The sequence below is a fragment of the Petaurus breviceps genome, unplaced genomic scaffold (genome assembly GCF_028583685.1).
Source record: "Petaurus breviceps papuanus isolate PSGF00001 unplaced genomic scaffold, PetGlider_PUasm1.0 174, whole genome shotgun sequence".
In the NCBI taxonomy this organism is placed as follows: Eukaryota; Metazoa; Chordata; class Mammalia; order Diprotodontia; family Petauridae; genus Petaurus; species Petaurus breviceps.
Window position 1 is genome coordinate 39,889,615 of NW_027185761.1, and position 16,930 is coordinate 39,906,544.

Sequence of the window (16,930 nt, forward strand, 5' to 3'; positions counted from 1 at the left end):
TTATGGATGTGCCTTTGACTGAGTTCTCTTAGATAACTTGAGGGCACTTCCTCTCTGTAGGCAATAAAAATATCCTGAGCTCGGATGTCATCGGGATGAAAGTAATTACAAATAAAACCTAACGGAGTTCAGAGTCAAAGTTGCCTGCATGGAAGATGAAACCCCATACCTTGAATATCATGGCCAGAAGCCCAAGAAGGTCATCTCTGCAAACTAGCTGCTTACTCTCTTCAACCAGAAGTGTTGGGATCCTTTTTTGTGGCAGTGAAAAACGGGAAACAAGGTACAAATCCATCCACTGGGGAATGGTTATGAAATGGTGGCATATTAATTAATGGAGCATTGTTTTGCAGTAATTGATATAAGGGACAGCTAGGTTGTACAGTGAATAGAGCTCCAGGCCTGGAGTCAGAAAAGCCTAAGTTCAAATCCAGTCTTAGACACTTATTAGTTGTGTGACCCTGGGCAAGTCATTTAACTTTGTTTGCCTCTGTTGGGTGGGAAAGAACATAGCAAACCACTACAATTTCTTTGTCAAGAAAACCCCCAAAACACAGGGTCACAGAGAGTGGGACATAACTAAAATGACTGAACAACAAAGTTAATGTAAAGAAATCAGTGAAAATGGAAAGACCTGTATGAATGAACACCTAGTGAAGTAAGCAGAACCAGGAAAGTAATATACACTATGAGTACAATAAAACAACCCAAAAGGGCAGTTAGACTCTGGTTAATTGTAATGAGCAATCTCTGTCCCAGAAAATATATAATCTAATGCTCCTCTCCATAGAGAAGTGAAGAACAACAGGGGCAGAATGCTTGTGTATAACTGTTTTTTTTTTCTTTATTACAAGGTGATAAACAACTATGGTATAAAAACAAAGGGCATCAATAAAACTTGGCTTTTAAAAAATTCCCAAGGGGCACCTGGGTTTATTCTTTTTTTTTTTTTTTAGCAATCGGGGCTAAGTAACTTGCTCAAGGTTACATGGCCAGTTATTTCTGGGTGTGGTGCTAAGTATCTGAGCCCAGATTTGATCCCCGGGTCATTCCGACACTGGAGCCAGTGCTCTTACTCGCTGAGCCACCTGGCCTCCCCTACCTGGGTTTATTCTTGCCATAATTCACAAGCTTGTCTCCTTTCTAAGAGAACCCATCCTTAACACCTGGTAACTTTTCATCCTTTCTTAATACTTCTCTTTGGCCCCATTGTGGACATTTTACTGGAGCCAAACTGGTCACACTTAGTTCCAAAGAAACATTGGTAATACAATTTCATGAACATTTCCCTCTCCCCTCAATGAGACATAAATGCCTTGCTCAAGATTGCTCCTCTGTCTTGACTCTGGGAAGCTTCTTCTCACAACATGAGGAATTTCATGACTCTCAAATGCACTCACCATGTCATGGTGATCATAATTACAATCACAATCAGAATCATAATGGTAGCTTACTATATTGGTATTCCTATCTGTCATTTGACATGAGCTCCCTGAAGACGGGCACCACTGCTAAGCCTTGGGAATCTGATAAAAGGAAAAACATAGTCCCTGCCCTAAAGGAGATCCCATTCTAATGGGGGAGATGACATGCAAACAGCTATGTACTTGTAACATATACACAGTGGAAATGGAGGGCAATCTCAGAGGGAAGGCAATGTGAGGGGCAGTCATTGAAGAGATCTCCTATGAAAGGTAGGGTTTGAACTAAGTCTGAAAGTCAAAGAACCTAGGAGGTGGAGGAGAGGAAAGAGAGTGAGAGCATTCAAAACAAAAGAGATAGTTGCATTCAAGCAAGGAGACCAGTGTACCTGGATTATAGAGGACATGGAAAGGAGCAAGTATGAGAAGACTGGGAAGGAAGGAAGGGGGCATTTCATGAAGGACTCCAAGTGTCAAACAGAGGGTTTTATATTTGATCCTGAATAATAGGAAAGCACTGGTTTTATTTAGCAGTGGGGTTGCATGGGCAGACATTGGCTTGACATAAATCTCTTTGGTAGGCGAATAGAGGTCGTGTTGGAGAGGGGAGGGACTTGAAGCAAGGAAACTAATTAGAAGGCTATTGCAGTTGTCTAGGAAAGAGCTAAAGTGGAGAAGAGGAAGACCAAGGTTTATTCAGAGCCAACTGGTCTGAACACCCACATAATTTTACAAAAGGGTTGACTCTTGCCCCATGGTATCTTGGGAGTGACACCCTGATGAGACATTGCAGCTCTAGCCACAATAATGAGATGCGCTTTTTTTACCAGACCTCGGATTAAACTGGTTTAAGAAACTTCCACTCAGGAAACATCTTCTATGAATGCAGATCTGCACTATCCCTGTACCTGGTAGTCTTAGAGAGTTGTATGGGGCATTGAGAAATCACATGACTTGCCCAGAGTCACACATGGAGAAGCATTGGACCACATCTGAGCAGGAATGATCATGTCTTCAATTCCCTTCCTCAAACCCAAGTCTACAAGGGGGACTCTGAGAGGCAAAAGCTAATGGAAGAAACTGACTGTGGTTTTGTGTGTGGTGTGGTGTGTGTGTGTGTGTGTGTGTGTGTGTATGTAGTTGGTTTGTTTTTTTTATCATGGGCACTCAGTAAAATGGTTGGAACACTGAGGGAAAAAGACAGAAATGGAGAACTTTCCCCTCTCTGTCCCTAGTACAGATGTGTCCAATTGGAATCTGTTTCTAAGCATATCCTTTTATTTTGTTAAAGATTGCCTCTGACTGATCTAATCTCATTTCTCATCTACACCCCTGGTTGACCCTGTCCTTTGTTCTCCCTTGCGTCCTTCTTTTCATAGCATGAGGGAACAATAGAGCTTTGGGTCCACATGAGAAAGTGACCTTCCTGGAGTGGGACCAGGATCCCAATACTTCAGCACATTGTCAGAGAGTTCCTATTCTGTAACATGGGGCACAATCACTAGGCATTCATAGTTTCTTAACAACCCTTCCCAAGGGCAGGATTACTATGAACTTGGCAGCTTTTATCTGTCTCATCAGACCAATGGCCTCATGTGGTGAGCCACAGAGCTATTACACTTGGATTTCAATACTTGAATATCTTTGGTTTCATTGTTGGGGCACTTCCTCTATTGCTGTCTCTCACAACCTCTCCATGCCTTAAGAGTCTGTCTTCTCAAATTGCTGTGACAAAAAAAATCATAGATCCAGAACAGGAAAGACCTCAGAAGATACCTATTCTAATCCCCGTTTTATAGATGAAGAAACTGAGAAAGTTGGAGTGATTTGTCTAATGTCAAACAGGTAATAAATATCAGAACTGGGATTTGAACCCAGGTTCACTGACTTTAGAGTCAATGTTCTCTGTACCATACTGACTTGGAAATCATCATGATGGCCAGCCTTCTACCGGTGAAATTCTCATAACTTTGCAAGGCTGGTCCTTAGATCATTGTCAGGTCTACATTCAATGCCTTTCTACATTACAAGAAACTGCCAGGGTTCATGTTCTATTGTCATAGCTTTTAAGAATCCAGGTCACCTACATACACCAATGAGGCATCAATTAAGCAATCAGTTGAGTTGATCCATCAACCTGAATTTACCCTCTATGAGTCATGGACTATGCTGGATACAGGAGACACAAAGACAAATGAAACAATCCCCACCCTCAAGAAGCTTATCTCCTACCAGAGAAATTACAGTACACAAATTAAAATATACAAAATAAATACAATATAGTCTTTTAGGGGGAAGAGGAGGCATTAGCAACTAGGGAGATGAGCTGATGGTACAGTGGCAGAGTACAAAGCCTGAAGTCAGGAAAATTCATCTCCCTGAGTTCAAATCCAGCCTCAGACACTTCTAGCTGTGTGTCCCTGTTTGCCTCATTTTCCTCATCTATAAAATGAACTGAGAAAGGACATGGAAAACCACTCCAGTATTTTTGCCACAAAAACCCCAAATGGGTCACAAAGAGTCAGACATGACTGAAATGACTGAACAAAAACATGAAGGAGGCAGCATCTAAGATGAACTTTGAAGGAAACTATAGGAACATTCATCACAAATTGACATGAGTGGAGGGCCTTGCATATACAAACTCAATAAATGCATGTTGACTTGAACCATCGAAAGTCCTACAGGCTGTCATGTTTTCTAACAGTTGAATTCTTCTAAAGTGCTAAATTCTTCTAGGTGCTAAAAGAGCCTAGAATAAGATATGATATCATGGAACCATTAACAAAAAATAAAAACAAATATGAGAGGGGGGTGGTATTCAGGTCATGTTCCCATGTACTCTTCATAAAGAAATTTAGATGCCAGTTTTTTCATCCTGACTGACACCAAGAGAAAAGCCACCCTTCCCTTTACTACCATCAAGGGAACGATGCTTTACAAACCTCATTATATTTCCTGTTATTTTAACTATCATAGTAATTAAATTTGAAGATTTACTGCATGTGGAACTCTTGGGTCCAGGGTTTTGCTTTTTGATTTTCAGCTTATTCAACACACCCCTATGCCCTTGAAATTCATTTGTCAAACCAAGGGACACCAAAGCCCATCAATCATATCAGCTGGGTGGTCAGGAGAAGCTGCTAATTCTTCATCAGTAGAAGGGAAAATCTTTCCTACATTCTAAAAACTCATTGTTTGTACCTTTATGGCTTGTGGCTGGAATACACCTGCTTAATTCATGTAAAGTATAACATACATAAACATCACAAGAAACGTGGTGCTAACACAGGGAGAGTTAAATTAACATGCCCTTGAAAATGGGTTCCATATAGTACAGGCTGTGCTATTTACCAACTGTAAAGGTCTGAAAATTGACATTTCAGCCAGCCTCCAATACAAATCACACACCTGGTAACTAGCTGAAATAAAACCAGGTAGGGGACACTGAGGCTCAGGCTAACTATGCTAGAGGGTAGCTCCTTACCTTTGCTCATGATCTGAGGGCAAGCAGATGGGGAGGATATTTCTCATTCTTTGATCATATGTGTTGAACTCTGCAAGAAGGGCTGAGCTGTGATAACCAGGTGTTTTCCAGAGCATTCATTAAGCCTTTATTTTCAAGGAAATGAATGATTTGTTAGTTGTCCATGATGACATTTTTAACACCTGTAATGAAAAAAGTCACATGCCATGTTGAGATTTTTCTTGGTTCCTGCACCTTTTAAATGCAGGTGACTTACAATAATGCCTAACTATACAAAGTTTTATCTAATAATATCAATGGTATTTCTATATGTATATGTACACATATACATATTAAATGTCACTTAGCAAATATGGACAGCTCTGTCTTAAATCAAGAAGGGTCCAAAGAGTCCAAAAAGACCCTTTTTTTCCTTAAAAAGTGCCTCATAGCTCTTGTAAACAATAATTTCTAGATGTAAATCATTGGTCTTTTATTCTCTTTGAGACCTCAAGAGGATAGCTTAAGAAAAGCAGTTAGAGCCAGGGCCACGGCCACAGAAAAAAAGTGATGCTTAGCTAACTGAAGTCCTGGCTTATGAGTCCTTACTCTTCATCCCCAACAAGCAGATTATAAAATATGCTCCAGTGGGGAAAAGCACTGGCTGTAGTCAGAAGACCTGAGTTCAAATTCTGTTTCTGACACTGAGTGACCCTGAGCAAGTCACTTAAAGACCTTGAGCCCTCAGTTTCCTCATCTGTAAAGGGTGGGAATTGGGCTAAATGACCTCTATGTCTGCTTCCAGCTCTAAATCTATGATCTGTGATCTTGAGGGGATCAGACTCAATGTCCAACTTTTCCAAAGATGAGTATCTCTGACCTCTTTAAATCCTGTATATTCAATCTAGCTACCAGTTCTCTCTTCCCCCAACTTATCTACATGCATTACTCCAAAAGTAATTAATACCCATCTTAACTTTATCGAGAGAAAATCATTTTTAAAGCACTATTAAAATCAGCAAATAAACAACACAGCAAAAAGAATTCTACCTACCAGCCGGAACAAACACAGGAAGAAGGTGAGAGGGATTTAAAACCTTTTACCATATTCCCATGGTTCTTAATGGATGGTTGTCCCTAATAGATACCATCTAAGTTATTTGTTCCATACAGGAAAAGCTGCCCCAAGGCTGACCTGACACACTTAGTCCTTGGTCCCAGAATATGTATGGTAAGACTTCCATAGGGGATCCCATTGCCATAATGATGTCACAGTTTTCTCACTGCCACACCTCAGATCCTGACTCCTCCTCCTCTCTTCCTGCATGCCCACTCTGCCCCTCTTAGTACTTTACCAAGTCATTCTAAAGAGTCTACTCCACTCTCCAGCTCAGAGTTTATGATAGCTCGGTCTTTCCCCTGTACTGAAAATTCCTGGATCCCTACCAATAGCTCGACCCCCGAACCTGCTCACAGGAAAGTCAGTCCAAGTCCCACTTACACGAACATCACCTGGTTATGTTCTGTTTGAAACAATAGGTTCTATTTATAACTGAAATCACTTGCAATTTGTGTTTGCCAGGAATTCAGACAATTAGAAGATCCATCTTCCCAACAATCCCTCCCCTGATGTGATCAGAGATACGCTGAAGCATCTCTGGGGCTGCCAAGAACAATTTGGCAGTTGTGATTTCTTGTAGAATCCAATCATTGCCAACTTTGGACCAAACTGGATATGGCTGAGCAGCTGGTATAAATACTGCTGGGAACAACAAGGGAAAGTCAGACAGGATTGGCTTTCGATCCTAGCAATCACAGAATTTGGGTTTTCACTGAGCTGTCCTGTGTCACAGGCTCTGGGATTTGGACAAGATATAAAAGAGCACATAACAAACTAAGCAATTTAGGAATGGAAAACCAGAAACCTGGCCTCTGAACTATGGCCAACACCACTGCCTTTTGGAAGGAGCAGTGGGAAACAGAGAAAAAGATCATCATATTTATGAGCACCAGATGGCGAAGCAGAGGAGAAATATGGTTTTGTAGGGCCACTATATTACTCAGGAAAGAGGTTGAAGACATCATAGGAGATGCCTGGCAAAGGCTTGTAACAACAGGGAGGTGGGCCAGCAGGCCGGCATTAAACACATAACTCAATTCTTTTTCAATAGGGAGGCACTCCATAAATACTAGTTGACTAACATCCCCAGCCCTCTTTGTTTTGGTGGCTATTTGGGAGTGTTCGCCAGTAGCATCAGGGGTGGAGTTGATGGATTATTGCCCATTCTTATTGCTGGAAGTTATTTCTGCATCTGTCTCTTGGCAAAGGATGTCTAGAGATGCATAGAAGAGAGCCCTTGCAAAGATCCTGTGTTTGATGAACCCCCCAAAACTCCAATAAGCTGTAGAGTTGAGGTACTTATTGTATTTGCCTAAGGGTTTTCCTATCACTCTTAAATGCCCTTTCAAGGAATCTTCATTTCTAGGAATTGCTCTTTGTATCGGTCATTTCTATGTTCACAAATTTCCCAGATAGGTTCTTTTCTCTACACTCCCACAGCCACTATATTCCCTGACCTAGCCATGTAGTCCTTATCAACTCCTATCTGGATTATTTCAATAGTCTTGGTCTCCTTGCCTCTTGTCCACTCCAACACATCATCCATTCAGCTACCTCTAGAGTGGAGGTCTCCCCATGTCACCTCTTTTCCCAATAAACCTCAATGACTCCTTACTTCCTCCAGTATCAAAGTTAAAATCTCTCCATTTAAACAACCACCAAGTTCAGCTCTCATCAACTCTTTTCTAGAATATTGTAATAGCCTTTTAATTAGTATCCTTGCTTTAAATCTCTCCCCTCTCCAACACAACCTCTACTCTACCAAAGAGATTTATGTCAAACCAATGTCTGTCTATGCAACCCCCCTGCTGAATAAAACTAGTGTTTTCCTATTACTCAGGATCAAATATAAAACCCTCTGTTTGACACTTGGAGTCCTTCATGAAATGTCCCCTTCCTTCCCAGTCTTCTCATACTTGCTCCCTTCCATGCCCTCTACAATCCAGGTACACTGGTCTTTTTAATTGAGTGCAACTATCTCTTGTGCCTCGAATCCTCTCACTCTCTCTCCTCTCCTCTACCTCTTAGCTTCATTGACTTCCTTTAAGACTCAGTTCAAATCCCACTTTCTATAGGACATCTTTCCAATTACTGTCCCCCACATTGCCTTCCTTCTGAAATTGCCCTCCATTTACACTGCATATATTTTGCAAGTGCAGTGGAACCTCAGTTTACAAATTTAATTCATTCCAAGATTCTGTTCCTCATGCAATTTGTTAGTATTTCAAAGTGAATTTTCCCATAGGAAATAATGTAAAGTCAGATGATGGGTACCACATCCCCAAAAAGATTCATATAAAAATAACCATTTATAATTTTAAGTAAGTTTTTTGTCCCTAATGCACCTGAAATACAATAGCAATGATTAGTACACAATATAAACCAAAAATAAAGCAAATTAACCTGTACTTTACCTTTGAGAGGAGTCATGGCTGGTGGGAGGGGGGGTGAGAGGGAGGAGGAAGAGGAGGAAGAGGAGGAGGAGGAGGAGGAGGAAAGGTTATTGCTTGGAAGGAGGGTCCCCTTCCATGAGAACATCAGGGATTTCAGAGTCAGGATTGTTCTCTCTTATGCTGCTTTCACTAAAAGTAAGACTAACACTACTACCTTCACTAATTTTTCATTTTTTAGAATCACTTTCATGTTATGACTCATGGATTTTTTTTTCCTTTACATTCTCTTCTGACTAGGAATCTATCCACTGACATTTGTTTTTGACGTTTTTTCAGAATCTCGGAAATTGACATTGCATTATCGTTAAAAAATATTCATGACTCTCATTGCCCAGCCTTATCTGGGTGGTGTTTTTCAACAAAATTGTGTACTTTTTCCCACATCTGATAAATCTCCCTGATCTCACTTGACGAGCGGGGTTCCTTCAACCTCTCAGCCTCCTCCTCAGATGAGATTTCCTCCACAGGCTCTCACTGCTGCTCCTCACATAGATCATGTTTGTCGGTCATCAGCTCCCGGCTATGTCCCTCCACTAGGTCTTGGATGTCTTCAGCATCCACCTCCAGTCCCAATGAGTTGTCCAAAGGTTCTATTTCATCAATGGCTTGTTCCTTTTTGAGAACAAATCCCTCAAAGTCATGTTCAAGAACTCAGTTGGGCCACAGTTTTCACCAAGCAGAATTCAGCATTCTCTTGGTGATGATGCCTCCTTCATGAAGGGTCAACGCCGAATGAAGCAGATTAGGCAGTACATGGACATGAGATTCCTTTGTTTGACATATTAAAGCAAAACAAAACAAAACAAAAACATTGCTGTAGTTGAACATCATCCCCTCACAAGCCGTTCAAGTCCAAACATGGTGCTCATACTGCGAATCTTTGTCCATCTTGAAGACAAATTTTGTGAAAAAGTTCTCCTCATCCAGCAAAGCATACATAAACCATGTTACTCATAAACCAAAATTCTACTGTACTTACCTATTTGCGTGTCATCTCTCCCATTAGAATATGAGCTCCTTAAGGGTAGATACCATGTTTTCCTTTTTGTCATATTCCCAAGGCTTAGTACAAGGACAAGCTCATAACAAATGTCTGTTAGCTGGTCTTGCTATCCCTGGTTGCACTGGCATCCAGAAATTTCCCAAGGAAACTTCAAGTTGCATTCCGCTGGTACATCACCATTGGATATAGCTGCCCTGCTTGCCTGGCTAAATACCAGGGTTAATGCCAAGGATGTAGCCTAGGGTGAGGCAAGGAATTCTGCAGAGACAATGGGCTGGAGTTTGGTGGGGAAACCAGGTTTTAAGCCAAGTTACGGGGAAAGTTTGGAAGGGGATGGGGCAGAAATTAAACAGGAGCTCTTCAAGGTCAGGACCCAATAACCATAAGCAGAGGCCAGAGCAGTAGCTTAGGTAACGATTCTCCACTAGAATAGAAAGATTAGAACGAAGTCATGGATGGGAAATCACACCAGTACAGTAGACACACACACCCACACAACAGGGTAGTTGGCAGGGGTAGAAAATCATAGAAAAGTGACAAGGATTGAGGAAACAGAAAAAGTAAGTGAAGTCAAAGCAGAGCCTGAAGCAACAGCCCCAATGGCTCCCAGAAGAGCTTGTTTAAGGGATGGAAGTCTGCTACCAAGTGTGACTCCTACAGTGTCATCTCAAGGTTTCTTTCCATAGTGCTACCTCTGTGCAGATGTAGCAGCAACCACACTAGCATATCCAGGATGGCTGCTAGCACAGGTTCTTAGATCTACTTTACTAGGAAAGCTAGCTGTTTAAGGGGTCAACAATCTTTTTCAAATTACATTCACCAGTTCAGGGGAAAAGTCAGCACCCTGAACTTCAGAGAAAATAGAAACAAAGAAAGTACAAGTAAAGAAATAAAGACCAACATACAGGGCTCTGACTGCCTGAATCAACTATACACTTTACATTCATCCCTGGATGGAGAGAGCCTTTACATCTGAGCAGGTGGAGAGTTCTGAATATGTGACCACTCAGCATCTCAACCAGGGACTCATGACAACTTTCTCATAAGAGAGCCCCCAAAGCAAAATACCTAGCCAGGCTATTTATACAATTCTCAGAGCCAGAAGGCATCACAATCCTCCTAACTCAGTGCTTAATTAGAAATTAGGAAAAGGTGTGAAAGCTTTCCTACAAGTAAGCCTCCCCAAGCAAGCTTCCCTTAATGGGATCCACCTATTCATGGACAGAGAAGATCTTAAAATCCCATGAACATTATAGCAGGCCAGCCCAAGGCCATGGCTCTCAACCCCAGGCTCAGTGACTGTGCCTTCTTTTGCACGTAAATACTCGGCATCTGTTTCTGAAGGTGGTTCCCAGTCAATGGAGTAAATAGTGGATTACTTTTAGTAGTAATAATAATGCTAACAACAATAGCCAGCACTTAATAGCACCTCCTATGTGTGACAGACATAGTGCTAAGTATTTTATAATTATCATCTTATTTGATCCTAGAAACTCTAGGAGGTAAATGCTATTATTATCCTTGTGACAGTTGGGGAAACTGAGGCAAACAGAAGTTGAATGACTTGCCCATGGTCAAATAGCTAGTAAGTGTCTGGGATCAGATTTGAACTCAAGTCTTCTTGCCTCCATAACCAGCATTTTATCTACTGAACCACTTAGCTTTTATAATTCTAGACTCCCAGAGTTGGAAGGTATCTAAAAGGTCCTCTAATCAAATGCATATCTGAACAGGAAACCCTTTATTAATGTCCCTAACAAATACTTGAAGAATTTCAGTAAGGGCAGAGGAAGGGTTACCTCTACTGACAAAGGCAATCCTTCTACTTTTGGCAGGCTCAAATTGCTAGAAAATGTTTCTCTATATTATATCCTTTTGCCTCTCTCTATAAATTCCACTAGAAGTCAGACTAAATAATAGAGTGGAAAGAGAATTCAATTCTAGTTCAAGATTTTCATTTTATAGTTGGAGAAACAGGCCAAGAGAGGGACAGTGGGTTGCTTAAAGTCAAGTAGATGGAAGAAACATGATTCACACCCATGATCTGACTCCTAATCCAGTGCTTATGGCCCTATAACCTCTGATGTAAGCTACAGGATTATTACTGTCTAGAAGTCCTAAAAGTCAGTATGTGGGGCCGAACGTTTACTGACTATGTTATCTTGTAAATTTGGATTTAGGTCATCAGAATTCAGCACACAAAAAATGGGGAACATCATGGCATAGAATATAAGAGAAAGCTTCAGATTCAGAAAGACATGGGTTCAAGTCCCACCATTGATACATACTGGCTATGTTAGTCTGGGAAAATCATCACAGCCCCAGGCAAGTGTCCAAGGCTTAACAGAGTGGTATAAGTAATAATGAATCATCATTCCCTCCTTAAGAATTCCTTACACCAATGAAATCCTGAATCTGGTCCAAAAAGGAGATCAAAGTTAATATAAAATGGGCAAATTCATATGCCAAACTCTGTCTTTTCTCATATATGTTCCTGAAGAATATTTTCTAGCCTCTGCATTAGAAGATATCCAAGTCAATAGGTTGGGTGGTAACGAGGGAGAGAGTTGATAAGGCATGAATGAACCTGGAGAAGAAAGTAGGGGCAACCCAAGAGAGAATACAGAGCCCCAGGAAAGATAGTTTACAAGATTGCATTGGAATACTGAAGGTTTTTTGGAGACTTGCTAGCCTGATCTAAGAAACTGAGGACTTACACAGAAATATGAGGCAAGGCAAGAAGCAGAGATAAGATGCAGAGTTGAAAGGGAATTCACAGATTATCTAGTGTTAGTCCAGACCCCACTCCATTTTATAGATGGGAAAACTGAGGCTGACACAATGACTTACAAAAAAATAAAGATTTGAACTCAGGTTCTCTGGCTCCTGATCCAGTTGGGCACAGGCAAAGGTAATGCTAGTGGAGAAGGGAATCTGTCAGAAGAGATTTTGAACTAAGAATTCTAAGTGATCCTGGAGATTTGTATACATTGAGGGAATTCATGGCTGCTCACTTCATGATTTGTGTTGTATTTCCCTGGTTTCCATTTTTTAAAACTTTCTTTTCCATATAGAGGTTCCTAACCTTTTTGTGTCCATCATAGACTCTGTTGGCAGGCTTGGCAAGGTCTGTGGACCCCTTGTCACACTAATTTTTTAAATTCATATTTGAAGGAAATTATAAATTTGTTATTTTCACTAACAATGAAAATAAAGTTGGGTTTTGACACATGACCTGCCCAACTTCTTTCTCAATCACACATTTCTTTCATGACATTGGATCTGGAGTTGGACAGGTCCTCAGAAGCCATCTAGTCCAACTTCCTCTTTTTACAGTTGAGGAACCAAGGCCAAGGGTAATTAAGTGACTTGGTTAAAGTCACATAAACACCAAACCCTCAGAGATAGTATTTGAACCCAAGTCCTTGGATCTCTGAATCAGCTTACCTTTAACTATATTATAATTCCTCCTTTATTCCAGTTACAGTATCCTAATGAAAATTCCCTATAACAGCGAGGTGTTTTTTAGTGTAGAATTCAACATAAACTAGATCCGTTTTGAACTCTGGACCAAATATCCCCAAAAGCTGTCACTAGAAGACATTTTCACCTATAAAGTAATCAGTCCACAGAACTAACTTTGAGAGCAGCATCTTAGTTAACTTCTGGAATTGGTTTCTTAACATGGGGTCCACAGACCCCCCCCCAAAAAAAAATCTTTGGATAGATTTCAAAGAGTTAATGAACTTTGTTTTATTTTATTTTTTTTTAAGCAATCAGGGTTAAGTAACTTGCTCAAGGTTACACGGCCAGTTATTTCTGGGTGTGGTACTGAGTGTCTGAGCCCGGGATTCGATCCCCAGGTTATCCCAACACTGGAGCTGGTGCTGTTACTCGCTGAGCCACGTGGCCGCCCCTTAGTTAATGAACTTTGATGAGGAAAAATACATCTTTGTTTCAATATAACTGGTTTCCTTTGTGATTCTATAAATTTTATTTTTCACATTCAAAAACACTATTCTGAGAAGAGATCCATAGGTTTCACCAGACTGCCAAAGGGGCTCCATGACATGGAGAGAGGTTAAGAACCCTTGCCCTAAGGTATTTAATATATCTTTAAACTTTGCATGACTAGTTCTTGACAGTCCCAAATCGAACAAGACACTGGAAACATATGGCACAGCCCCTGGCTCTCCTAACAGAAAAACTCCACCCTCCATGGGTGACCTGGGCTCCTTAATTTAGAAAGATTAACTGGGCAATGCCTCAGGATTGCTTCAGGTCATGTGATATATATGATCTGTATGGTATGAGGGGCAAAAGAGGTCTGATGGCCATACTTTGGACTTTTTTATACCTCTTGTCGACAGGAACAAAGACTGGGCTAAGTTGATTTTCCTTCCCACCCACCACTTCTCATGCAAGGAATAACATATAATTCATCAATGTATAGCTGCACAGTTCCTCACGCTTTATTTAGAGGAGGCAATAGGGAGAGAATATTCTGCTAATCAAGAGATCTGATTCACTGAACAGCCCTGGGAGCTTTTCCCTGCCTAGCACACCCACCGCCAGAATGAACATGGTGCCCATTTATAATGGAATCGGCAAGGGGTCATTGAGAATGGGGCTCCCGGAAAGTGAACCTGCTCCATGATCCATTAAACAGCCTGCCTTAAATCTATAATGTCAGGCTGCTAATGGGGCTCAACCCCACAATCATTTTACTGAGGGGAAAAAATGATATTTTCTTGGTGGCTGTCAGGTTATATCAGGAAATGAGCTCCTCTGGGGTGCGGGGAGCACAAGATTCAGAAACCAATCAAAGACACTTGGACTTGGAATTCTTCACTTGTTCTGATCTCTGGCTTTTTTTGCCCCTAACCAATCAACTGACAACTGTGTATTGTGAGCCACACACACCCTACTGTCCTGGACAGAAGTAAACTGCTGAAAACATGAAAGGCTGCATGTAACATGAGAAAAGCAGATCAAAACAGCTTTCATGTTCCTTTCACCTCACACCCATCAAAAAAGAAAAGATGAGAAGAGATGGAAATAGTCAACGATGAATGGTCTATGGAAAGACAGGCACACTGATAAACTGGAACGACCAATTGAAACAACCAATCTGGAAAACAATGTGGAATTATGTGAGAAAAGTAACTTGTTTGTACTGTTTGACCTAAATACCCTACCCCTGGACCCATCCCAAGGAGAGGAAAGACAAACAACATGCATTTATTAAGTGTTTGCTATGTACAAGGCACTGTGCTGAATTCTAGTATTGCAAATAAAAGTAAAAAGAAAGGCAGCACCTGCCCTCAAGGAGCACTTCTAATTCTAATTCTTAATAGTATTAGCATACTGAACGGGGGGGGGGGGCAATAACATATAAAATTGGATTAAAAGGGTGGGGGAGAAGGTACTTGTGCAAGAGTATCATGGTAATGTCTTGGCCACCAGAAGCATGGCTGGGAGGGGAATGAAGCATGACCTGTCCCCAAAATGGGGGTTCATGGAAGGAACTCACTAATGAGAGAAAAGGGATAGAAGAATATTCCAGGGTGAGACAGCTCCAGATACCAAGGGAAATTAAAAGGTGAACTGAGTAATGGTAAGAAAAGACCAAGAGAGTTAAAAAAAAAAAAAACACCCAGGAGGAGAATGAAAGACATTAAAAATGGTCCTAGATATACAAAAATATTAAAAGCATTATTTTGTGTGTGTGAACATAAACCCTAGAAACAAAGTGGGTAGCCAGATAAATATAAAAGAATATTGTTACACTGTAAGAAAGAACAAATATAAGAAACACAATCATGGAAAAACCTGTGCAACCTAATGAAAATGAAGGAAGGAAAATCAGAATAAAAAAAACCAACACTTACCAAAAGTAAAATAAAAAATAACACTGAAATGAAGTTATTACCTAATTGTAATGCTCAATCCTGGACCCAAAGAGCAGATGGTGAAATATACTTCCCTCCTCCCAGATAAAGAAGTCCAGGGCTGTGGATGTAAAATGAAGCATATATTGTCAAATGTGATCAGTTAAATTTTTTCTCCATTGCAAGGGTGGAGGTGGGTTAACAGGAGAAGATATATCAGAAAATTACTGTAATATAAGAACAAGGGCACCAATAAAATCTTTTTTTAAAAATAGAACTATGATCCTAAGTCCAAGCTTGGCATATTTGTGTAAGACCTACCTCATTGATGGAGAGGATGACTCAACATTGTGTGCCTGTTTGAGAAGAGAAGTTTGCAAGCATTTTTGAGAGAAAAGACCTTTTTCATTCCTGCTTAAGCAAGAACACATATAGTTTCAGATCTTGTTTAGGAAGAAACCCAGAGAGAAAGAGAATAGACTTTGGAAGGCAGATGTAAAGGAGTTAGCACTACAGTATGTCTCTGATTTTCAACTTGGCACACTAGAGACTTTGGGAAAATGCTCCTTAGCTGAGATCAGAGATTCTCTTAATTAGGCTGAGATAACTCACTCCAAATGAAGAGCACATTCACTGTGTGTTGGAGGTATGTTCTAATCTATAACTCCTCTGCTTTCTTTTTGCTATCTGCTTCAATAAATGGGCTTACTAACTATTCACTATTTGTAGTGGTCTTTTGTGTAACTAGAATTTGGTAAGAAGGGATGAAGCCTTCAGATATAAGCTTGAGATAACCTTTCCTCTTCAAGGGATAGCTACCAAGAAAGTGACTTGAACCTTAAAAAAAAGGAATTTAACATTTTCTTAGTTCAACAATAGTTAGTGGAGAAGATATAAATAATTTAAGACCAGTGCACCCTCTAGTACAATCGAGCAGAGTGGCCAAACTTGTATCTCCCTTTCTCCTGCTTCCTTCCAGTCAAGAATTAAAGTCTATTAGAGAAACATAGGCAATATTCTCAAGATGCCTACCAAAGCCTCTCCATGAACTTCATTTGAATAAACTCATGAGGACATATGCAAAACTTACATGGGCAACACACACACACTCCTGTAGCGGTAATAGTCCCTAAAAAACATAGAAAGAAAGAAAATGAATCGCCAAATTGCTTGCCTAAAGTTGAAGGACTAGGATCTCTATCATCAAAGTAGAACAAGGACACAATGAAAATGGAAATAATAAGAAGAATTTTAAGTGGACCTGTGTTTTCTTGGCATAGGGAACTCCCATGGAGGACATTCCTTTTCTCACTGCAAACTAGAACCTGTTCTGCAACTTGCATCTTATCAAGAGTTAAAAATATCAGATATTATTGTCATTTGAGATAAATAATAACAATATTTGACATTTAAATAGCACTGAAGTTTTACAAAGTACTTTATAAGCACCACATTAGATCTTACTTAGAACAATACTGTAAGAGAATTACCATTTTTATCCTTATTTTATGGATAAGAAAACTTAGTCTAAGAGAGATTAGGTGACTTGTCCATGATCCCACAGCCAAATAACTAT

At 40.4% G+C, this 16,930-nt stretch overlaps 1 long non-coding RNA gene across 2 annotated transcripts in view; it reads right to left on the bottom strand.

Annotated features, from left to right (window-relative positions):
• Nucleotides 1–15,862, bottom strand: part of LOC138158432 (uncharacterized) — a 64,900-nt gene extending 49,038 nt beyond the window's left edge. For both annotated transcript variants that reach the window (XR_011167639.1, XR_011167638.1), the window contains exons 1-3: nucleotides 15,676–15,862; nucleotides 15,396–15,475; nucleotides 4,909–5,090 (exon numbers count right to left, since the gene is read on the bottom strand). This is a non-coding gene — a long non-coding RNA (uncharacterized lncRNA). The remainder of the gene's footprint in view (nucleotides 1–4,908; nucleotides 5,091–15,395; nucleotides 15,476–15,675) is intronic.
• Between the last annotated feature and the right edge of the window lie 1,068 nt (nucleotides 15,863–16,930).